This window comes from Carettochelys insculpta, chromosome 11 (assembly GCF_033958435.1).
Source record: "Carettochelys insculpta isolate YL-2023 chromosome 11, ASM3395843v1, whole genome shotgun sequence".
Lineage (NCBI taxonomy): Eukaryota > Metazoa > Chordata > Testudines > Carettochelyidae > Carettochelys > Carettochelys insculpta.
Window position 1 is genome coordinate 45,852,504 of NC_134147.1, and position 9,355 is coordinate 45,861,858.

The window sequence follows — 9,355 nt, forward strand, 5'->3', positions numbered from 1 at the left end:
GAGGTGAGGGACACACTCCCAGGTAGGCCCTCCCCCTCCATGCTCCAGCCCCCTGTCACTGCTCTCCCTTCTGCTTGCTAAACCCTCTGATCTCAAGCTGGAGCACCTTCCTGCACCCTAAATCCCCCATCCCACCCCAGAGCCTGCATCTCCAGCCAGAGCCCTCACTCCTTTCCTGCATCCCAATCCTCTGACTCAGTCTGGAGCCCTCTCCCATACCCTGAACCTCTGGACTCCAATCTCCTGCCCAAAGCTCCCTTCTGCACACCAAACCCCTCCTTTCCTGCCCCCACCCCAGAACCCTCCTTCACACCAACTGGAAATCTCATCCACTCCCACATCCATGACCACCGCCTCAACCAAGAGCCTGTTCTACGCATTGGACTCTTCATTTCTGACCTGCATCTCCCTTCCCCAGCTATGACCCTGACCTCCTCCCTCACCCCAACTCCTCAGCCAGCCTGGTGAAAATCCAGCGGGGAGAGCGAGTGAGAGAGGGCAAAGGGATGGAATGAACAAGATCAGGACCTTGGAGAAGAGACAGGGTTTGGGATGTAGGACAGGATGGGGAGCAGGGCACAAATGGTTGGTTTTCTGAAAGTAGAAAGTTGGTAACCCTATTATAGCCCCATCCTCTGCCACGGGGCCTGCAACATTGGCTCTGCTACTTCATTCATTGTCTGGACTCAAGTACCAGAGTCAGTCACACCTGCCTCTCCCCATCTCAGTCTTGTATAGTGTCAAACCCTTCCTGCCCCCACAGTCAGATCCACCTTGCCCTCATTTGTTCCTGCCCCGCCCCATCACCTGTCAGTCCTATCACCCTGATCAGTCAGATCCACTCCTCCTCATTTGCTCCTGTCCCATCCCTCAAAGCCATCTCCACCAATACACAAAATATGCAGCTTCATAGGAAACCACAAAATTTGGGGCACCCTAAGCCTTCACCCTGGCTCTGGATGTTCAAATGTATCCTCTTCCCCAAGGTGGAGTCACAGACTCTATACTCCTGGCTGTGGTGCCATGGGAATGTGCTTCAGTACAGGTGAAACACACTATTATTGTACCTGACTGTTTCTTATATGCCGGATTCTGAGGATGCACTTGCAACTCCCTCAGTTGGACCACACACCTCTGAGGGCAGAAGTTGTCCCAAGCTGTTAAAACATCTCTTTTAAACTCAACAAAACTCGTGGAGCATCCACATTACAAAGGCGTTCTGTCGACAGCAAAGACAGAATGCAGCACTTCAGTCAACAGCATTCTGCCATACCCCAGGAGGTAAAATGATTCTCTCAACAGCTCTCTCTTGACAGAAAGCCAGTGTGGATGTTTGGGGGGCTTCTGTCAACAGAAAAGTCCTCCATGTGCTGGCCAGATGCCCTGTGGGGAATGCACTGTCTACAGCAAGCAGAGCTCTATGATCCTGGTCTCCATCCATTATTAAAGCTGTAGGGAGCACCGGAAACCCTGTGGCAGGAAGCTGAGTGTGTGGAAGCAGTCCTACAGTACCCTGTCTGCTCAACGCCCTCAGAGCCACTCCTTCGAGCAGATCCTGGTGAGATGGCAGACAGCCAGGCCCCTGGTGACTCCTGGCACTTCCAGGGAGCAGCCGGAAGGCTTCCAGGGGCCCATCCAAGGTACAAAACATCAGGCCACCCTCCTGTGCCATGCCCAAGATCCAGGACCTCCTGCCCATGTGGGGTGAGGTACACACCCTCCTGGGCCCCTTGGCAAAATGAAGGAATGTCCCTGAATATGCCCAGCTGGCCACCACCCTGGCAGCATGGGGGCCACCCTCCCTGCACCATGGAGCAGGTGTGGGCCAAAGTAAAGGAACTGTGTCAAGGGTAAGTCTGAGCTTGTGGTGCCAGGTGGAGGTTGGGGGCCAGACCAGCCACCAGCCCCAACTACCAAGAGCTCCACCAGCTCATGGGGGGGGTGATGACACCTCCCCCGCCACCAGCTCCTGTGGCCACTGCTGGAGCCAAGGAGAGGAGGACCAGGAGTACCCCAGGACCCAACCCCTCCTGGAGCTGGAGTTGGACCTGGGGGTCCATGGCCATGTGGGCATATTTGTATGAAAGGCTGATGAGAAATGTCTTTCTTTGCTATTGGCACTGTGAGTGCATCTACCCATTACAACTAGTCCCAGCATGGAGTTTGTGGTTCTGTCTCTACACTTAGTATTTCTTTCTGTGCTTCCTGGTGCCAGCTACCACCCCACCGCACCACATGACAACAAGGTTGTTGTGGCGGTCATGCTTCCATAAGAGGCTGAGAAACTTCTTCTCAGTGGTTTACATTTGTGCGCAGACCGCTCCCCTTCCTCCCACACAGGCACCATGCCGTCGGGGTCTTTCCTGTGCTCAACCACATCATATGGCTAGTCCCTGACCCACTAAAAGGATGTGCCTGCCATTCGGTGCTGACTATGCTGCCAAACAGCACCATGTCCTGGCTTCTGCGCAGTTAGGGCTCCAAGGGCAGGAAAGATTTGGGGGGGCTTTCAACCACCAGGGGGAAATCTCCCCCAGCGGCTACGGATTGCAGGGTCTTGCAGCCACTGGGGGGAATACTTCAACTGCCCCCCCCCACTGAAATGCCCCTACCCCAACAAGGAGCTGGGGGGCTAGCTGCTGCCAGGAGGAAGTTTCCCCCAGTGACTATGAATTACAGGAGCTTGCAGCTGCCAGGGGGAAACAGTTCAGGTGGCCCTTCAAGCCACAGACCCCCACACCCCAAAGCCAAAAAAGATTTTCGGGCACTATGCCAACTGGCCTTTCAATCCCAAGCACCTCCCCCCATGCCAATGAAATTTGGCGAGCCCCATCTTCCATGTTGGCAATTTTTATGTACTGAAGAGGGAAGACAAAAAATTTTTTTCTTGGCCTTTTCTGGCATCTTTCTTCTAACTTTGGACCCCTTCATACAGGGAAGAGTGGGTGGAGGGCCAGTTGAGAATACAGAGGGTGCGCAGAAGCTGTATAATGAACTGGGTACCCAAAAACTGTTTCCTCAGCAACTCTCTTTTTTCCAAAGCTTTCCAATCTCCTGTTTCATCATGCTTTTCATTGTCCCTATATCATTTTCAAGGATCAGATGCAATTAAGGAAAGGGGGGAGGGATAGTCAGTGGATGGCCATTTGAGAAGACACATAGGTGCTGATTTTTCTAAAATCCTTGATAATTCAGTTACAGCTACAGTTTTAAAAAGCAATGCAGTTATGGAATAAAGAGATTCCTGTTAATTTGGAGATCTTTGTTGATGCCCTATGTTTCCTACCTTCCACCTGGAAAAATGAATGTTTGCTTACCATGGAGGGAAATGAGGGCAATGCAATGTGGGAAGATGATGTCAAATACCAGCAAAAATACCCAGAATGCTACCGGGATGAGAGAAATGTGGGATAGCTTCCCACAATGCACTGCTGCAACAATTGATGTTTTCCGCTTGAGTACAGCAGCAATAAGTTGACTTTGTGATGTCACGTGGGGAGGTGAGTATAGTCAAATTTGAATTTATAAAATCCAGCAGTACAAAATCAATGTTAAGAAATTAAAATTTATCTTATAGTATAGACGTAGCCTAAGTTATCTCATCACAAGCCTTCCTAATGCAGAAGTTTTCTTTCTTATGTCTGCTTTGGTCTCTGTCTCTTTTCTGCTTTGTTTATTTCAATTCTGTTCTTCTCATTCAAGTAATTAAGTAGAAGTTCTTTAAAACAGTTGTTAACTTGTCCAAGTCTATTACAACATTCCAGAAGAAGAGTAGTTAGATCTTAGTTTTAACTGTTTTGTTTTTAACTGCAGTCACTTGCAATATGGAATTAAATGAAGACTTTTTTATAACATTTGAGGGAGGAGTAAAGGCCTGATCAGTTTTCATTAAGTCAATGGTTAACTTCTCACTGAATTCAGTAAAGGGAGCTGGATCAGGCCCTATAAAATCTGCATCTTTTTCTGCTTAGAGCAATACCAGTTCTCTTCTTTAGGTGGCAGGGACCTTCTTTGTTGTAGTGTTCAATGAATTTCAGAAAGAATGCTGACACTAGCACTTTGGTTTAAATAAGCCCAAAACGCCTTCCAAATAGAATCAGAATAAACAGGCCATTTATGGGAAGAATGCAAAAAAAATTTAAATTAAATCTTTGGATGCAGTTCTCTTATGTTATCCAGTGCTTGTGTATAACAACAGCAGAAACAAGATGTAAATAATAATTTCCTCATTATTACCTTGTAGCTGAAAAAATATTTGCCTGTTTAAAGCAGATTGGAATTTACTTTCACATTTAAAATTTTTCTCTTTTATTTATGGTAAATTGGATTTTTATTATTAAAATGCTCTTTGTTAATCAAGGAATAACCTAGCCCATATCTAACTTAGCTTGTCAAGAAGACAATCTTTACATCGTAAGGCAAGTTATAGTTACAAGAGAAAACATTGTTAGTAACAAATAGAAGATCCAAATCCTCAAACTGTTTTGAATAGATCCTTCCACCTACAAAAAACACCACTGAAGTCAACAAGGCTCCCACACACAGATCTGCACATTCTTTAAGCTCTGATTCAGCCAATACATTAATCACCTTACTTGAAGCACCTGAGGTGTCCCAGTGACTATGCTTACTTAAAGTGATGCATCTGCATAAGTCTTTTCTATGTCAATGCCTAAATATAGAAGATTCTTTTGACTACTGTATGTTGTCTTTTGTCAAAGTATTCACTTATGCTTCATGGAGTCACACTGATAAGCCATCAAAAGTTTTAAAAGATATCATCATGTTCAATTTTTGCAGCATGTCTTCTTTTTGGCTCTATTCAGTTTTCCTAAGTGAATTTAATATATATCGGAGGTATCAGATTAGTAATCCTGAATCCAAAAGCCTCCGTGCCAGGTCTGCAGCTTCTCTGTCTTTCAAGTATGTCTCAGCACTTGGGCTGGGAGAGTGAGTTGCTCACTGGTCTGTCTGCTGGCATTGTGGGAAGGGGATTTTGCTGCAGAGCCACTTAGTTTCATACAAACAATGCAGAAACTATATTTCAGTCCGAGCTGCCATTACTTTACTACAACTTGATACTTACTTTAATTTAATGGATCTGATGGAAATCCAAAAGTGAGCTCACTGTGTATCAAAGTGTGTTCATTTTTTTGGATACACCCAACCTCAGTCGACAGCCGTACCTTTAGGTTAGGTGAATGCTATAAATAAAACAAATCCTGATGTTTGGTTAAAAATATGCTAATATGATAAAATTTGGGTACCTAAAAGTACGGCACTTACAGTTATGCTAGAGCCAAGTAAGGCTTGTGTGGTGTCACATCAGTGTTTACTGTCCAGTCAGCAGCCACTCCTGTGCATAGTGTTTACTGATCTGATAGTGTCATTCGAGTTTGCAGGACTGAGCCCATAGGCACTCTGGCCCAGTCCCCACTGAAGTCTTTCGATGTTTATTTATGGAATAAGGGGCTTAACTTCAGGCACCAACATGAGCATTTTGGCCATGGACAGGCCCACCGGCAGAGTGGGAGCAAAGGAGGCAATTGCATTGGGGCCTGGTGGATTTATTGGGGCCTGGGGCTGGCACTGCCCAGGTCCTTTTAAACAGTGCTGCTGTAGCAGTGTGGTAGGTCTACAGGGCGCCCTGGAGCTTGGATCCCTGGAGCTGCAGGGCATTGTGGGGGCATGGAGGTTGTAACCCTGGGAGTGAGCATGGTGGGGAGAGAGAGGCTGGGAATGGAGGTAGACAGGCTAGGAAGAGAAGGAGGGAGCTGAGCTCTGGGAAAGTGCCAGGCACAGGACTGTGGGAGGGTGAGGGTCGAGGGACCAGGCTGGGAAGGGAAAGGAGGGCAGAGGGGCAGAGATAGACAAGGACGGTTGGGAGAAAGGAGCTGAGTGAGGGTGGAGGGGAGCGCAGAGAACCATTGCGGGGCAGAGGTGGGCTGGGGGCCTGGGAGGGGAAGGAGCTGGGCTCAGGACCACTGGGGCAGGTTTGGGAATGGAAAATGCTTGCGGACAGAGAGGAGAAGGAGCTAAGCTGGGCACAGGACTGCTGGGGGCAGAGCAGGGCAGGAGAGGGGAAGGGGCTGAGCTGGACACAGAAGAGCTGTGAGGCAGAGCTGGGCTGCTGGGGGTTGCAGGGGGAAGGAGCTGAGGTCGGCACAGGAGTGCTGGGAGGGCAGAGTTGGGACAGGGTGCCAGAAAGTGGAAGGAGGATGGGGGGCACTTCTAGGTGGGTGGGAAATGAGGCTGTGACAACCAGGGATGTCCTCTGATTGAGGGGTGGTGCTCAGGGTTTCCCTGGGTGAGGGGAGGGTGGCTTGTGGCTCTGTTCAAGGGAGGGAGTCAGGGAGCCTATTGACTGTGCTACCCTGGGGCCCGGAATTCCTGTCAGCAGGCCTGGCCATAGATTTAATCTCCACTTACACTTTTTTCATAGTGTAAAAATGTAGACTGAAAAGTGAAATTGGTTAAGTTTAACACTAGATGGCACTTAAACACAACTAACAACAGCACAACCATTCGAAATAATCGCAACACAAAAATAATAAAATATTCCATTGTAACATGCAGTTAATTATAGTCTCAAAATGATGTCTTGGATTGATATTACTAAACAAACATGTATAAAATGTAATTACAAACCAATGAAATAAATAGTGTAGGACTATAATTGCAAGATGTGCGGTTTTTTTAGCTTGTAATAGTGGTATACGCCTACATCTGTTTATATAGCTAGTATTTTATTTTGTCATTTTTACTAACATTTAGTGCAGTGTAGTGCAGTTTTATGTCCTTTTATTTACCAGTACCAATTTATACCAAGTCAGTTTTCAATTTTTTTTTTTAATACAGTTGGGTTTTCAGCAAGAGTTCTGCAATGGAAAAACCACTATAAAACGTGTTTTATAAAAATTGCAGTTTAAAATCTGTTTTAAATATTAATAAATATCTTAAGTATCTGTTTTACTCGTATTTTTTCTTTTTCCATCCTTCTTTGCCCCATTGGGATTGTTCATTTCTGTTACTATAATAGCTTTTTTTAATATCCTATTTGCTGCCAAAAGTCTGGCTATCCATAATCATTTCTAAAGTGCTGTGACTTTTAAAATGAATCAGGCCTATTGGACCTTGTACGAGTGACAGACTCTATCACACCAGCTTTGATACTCACTTTTCCCCATCATCTGTCAGAATGGATGAAGATCTGTAGCAATTCAGCAACCTGCACAAGGACTGGCCCAAGGTTAGATGGATGATGTTGCAGTTTCTGACCAATAAGAGGCAGGAGGTGTTGCTAATTTACGATGACTGGGAAGACCAGGAATGCAGGTGTGCTTCTAGTGTAAGAGTGGAGTAATGAGAACACAAACCCTGGAGGTGCAAGAACTGACTCTTAGCAACCGCACTTGCCCCTTGCTTTTCATCACACACTGAGAGTCATAAACTGGCACTTAATCTGATGCTGGGATGGTTCACATCACATTCAATTTAAGGTTGAGAATACTTAGCATTTTGTTTCAAGTAACAATGTATTAAGAAAAGTGAAAGTCAGGGTGAAAGTTAGGAAGAGCTTCAATAGTGAATTTTTTTTGTGTTGTGTAATAATCTCCCAAGAATGGGTGGCACAAGTGGCTGGGAAATTTAAACTAGACTGAACAATGCCTGAGAAAATCTACTGTAAGACCTATTCTGTATTGTTGAGGGGCTGTGTTAGGTGGCTTAGCAGTGCTTTCTTTTCCTTCCGCAAAGGCGCTGGCTCTGTGTTGAGGACTCAAAGCGACCCCTGAGTCATAACATTAGGCCTCCTAGTGTTTTAAAAGAAAATGAAAAATATACAGGCCTCAGTCAAATTTAACAGATGTACAGGTAGTAAAATCTTTTACAAGCAATTATAGAAAGTATTTACAGCAATTAGCTTGGATTTAATCACTTCTCAGCATGTTAGGATGGTAAATTACAGATTTATTTCAAACAGTTCCTGTTGTCTGTTTCCCCTAACCTGATCACAGGAAATATAATACAAACAAATACTTGGAGATCCTCCATTCTCTGTTCATATTTCCAAGCATGTGGGATGGTGGTGATATTTAGTATGCATCTTGGAAACACTGCTCAGTTAACCAGCTTGGGTTGTTAAATACTGCACACTTTATGTCTGCGGGTCGTTAGTTTCATAGCACCCTGCAAGGGTAGCCACATGAATGAGGCAACCAGAAGTGGTCCTTTGATTATAATTTCACAGGAACTTCCCATCTATTCCAGCTTCCATCTCTAGTTTTTATCTGTACAGACCTATCCTGGAATGCTCTCTATTTCAGATGTCAATTTAATTTTTGAGCATTTTCAGTAGGAATTTCTTCAATCACTAAGAGAAATTAGAGGTAACACAGTTTCTCATATTGTATAACACATTTATGGACAACAAAAGTAACTGAACTTCCAATAAAAAAACCAGTCTCCAATAAGCCTTTTCACGAGGTTGTTCTCATGAGAGTTCAGTTTTTCATTTTTATCAAAAATGCCTCTTTTTAAAAGCAAGTAAGTCAATCTTTTTAGAAAAGTTTAATAAATGACTTTTTCCCTTACCAAACTTAGTCTTTAGTTGAATTATTTGAGTTCCCATTAAAGCATCACAAAAATGTGCCTTCTATTATATTTCCTCTAATAGATTTTTCAGACTTATTACTGTAATAAATTTGTCAGTTTAGCTTCATTGAATTCTGGACTGCTAGGTCCTGCCACAGCAGATTATAAATCTAAGCATTTCTAAGCCCTTTCAAGTAGTTTTACCCATTCTTTAAACACATTTCATGTACTCAGCAATTCAGTAGAAATAACCTGTCAGGGTGATTCTTCCAAGTTTCTTCTTTCTGGGAGAGTCTAACAGCTTGAGGAGGTGAGTTAGAAAACCTGAGTTCTGTTCCTACCTATTCGCCTGGCTGCATAGCCTGGGCCAAAGGATTTGTGCCAGCATTTTTAAAAGTTTCTCCTAATTGGACATGTCCAACATGTCAAACTAAGCTGAGCTGTTACTCCAATCTGACCACGCTTATCACTTAATGGCATAATGTGTGTTCACTCTGGGTGTCAGTGATGGTCCCTGATCTTTTATGTAATCGCATGAGCACAGAAACCATTTAAATTAAACAAATATTTCCCTCATCAATCGTTTTAAATCATGTGCAGTCACTGCCCTGTTAGTCTCAATGGACAGCCACTATCAACGGCTATAACTGCCACATAGAATTCAAATTCTAAAGTGCTCCAAAGTTCTCAATCAAGTCCAGCCTGAGCAGCACCGGACCATACCATTTATAAGGACACTTACTTTTAAAAATGGACTAACCCA